The sequence below is a fragment of the Bactrocera latifrons genome, unplaced genomic scaffold (genome assembly GCF_001853355.1).
Source record: "Bactrocera latifrons isolate USDA-ARS-PBARC rearing strain unplaced genomic scaffold, ASM185335v1 scaffold_450, whole genome shotgun sequence".
Taxonomy (NCBI): domain Eukaryota; kingdom Metazoa; phylum Arthropoda; class Insecta; order Diptera; family Tephritidae; genus Bactrocera; species Bactrocera latifrons.
This window is the reverse complement of record NW_017537102.1, coordinates 116,493-117,808: the sequence shown is the minus strand read 5'-3', so window position 1 is coordinate 117,808 and position 1,316 is coordinate 116,493.

The following is a 1,316-nucleotide window of genomic DNA, read 5'->3' as shown; positions in this document are numbered from 1 at the left end:
CATTCATTCATTTAAATCATTCAGTTTACTGAAAATCAACACATCATCAGCATAGCAAATATGTTCAATATTTATATATTTATTAATTATATGGCTCACTTCATTAAAAGCAGCGATAAAAAGGGATACAGAGAGGGGAGACCCCTGGGGTATTCCGTTATGGAGAGTAAACGGGTATGACAAAGTGTTGTTGACTTTACAGACGATTCTTCGGTTTGTGAAGAATGACTGAATGAGTCTTAGAATATGGCAACCAATGCCCCATTTTTCGAGTTGCCGTACTACAACGTGGACTCCAACCCGATCGAAGGCTTTTCGAAGTCAATGCTAAGTGCAGAGAGGTGGTTTCTGTTTGCTAAGGCTGAAGATGCATGATTTTCAAAGAGCAGCAAAGCATCAATGGTGCGTTGCCCGTCCTTGTAAGCCATTTGCTGAGGGCTCATGGAATTATTGATTACGGCATGCCACGAAATACGTCTGGCTATAATTTTTTCGAGTAGTTTTCCCAGGCAATTCAGTAAAGAAATAGGCCTAAAACCTGAAGTTTCTGTAGAGGGGTTGCAAGATTTTGGAATGCGGACAACGACTGCGTGCTTCCAAGCATGTTGCAACATAGGATCTGATATTCTGTCAGCCCCGGGGGTTCTCCCACTTAAAAAAGATAGAGTTGATTCGAATTCAATGTTATTGATCTTGCTGTCGGTTATGCTAGAAGTTGCAGAGGAACCCTTGGAACTACTGTTGAGGTATTTGTTCTTCTCTGAAAGGAAAGTAGGTCGGAAATTTGAATCGTTCGAATAATTGGACCAGTACTTTGAGAAGTGATTTGCTATTTGCTTGTGGTCAACGATAGGGCCATGTGCGCTATTAATTGAAGTAATATGCGATTGAGGATTAGTGCCGGAAAGTCCTTTAACATCAGACCATGCTCTTTTTGGATTTGTTTGATGGTTAATGGACTCGGAGAATTTGTTTAAGCACTCCCTTTTGGATTGTTTRAGTTTTTTCCTAAAGATCGCATTTGCCTTTTTGTATAGCATTAAATTTGAATTTGACCTTGTTCGCTTATATTCCGTCCAAAGCAATCTTTTTTCGCTTCGTAATTGAGATAGTTCAGAGGACCAGTGGGCGCGATCTTTTTATGAACTTTGGGATTGGTTTGTGGAATAGACAGATGGGCTGATATGCGAATGATTTTTGTAATTGTGGCAACTTYCCTGCTGATATTGGGAGTGCAAGGACGGTCCGCGCAAAGTCTGGAAGCAGTCGTTCCAAACATGTCCCAGTTAGCTTTTCCTATAATAAACCTTGGCTTC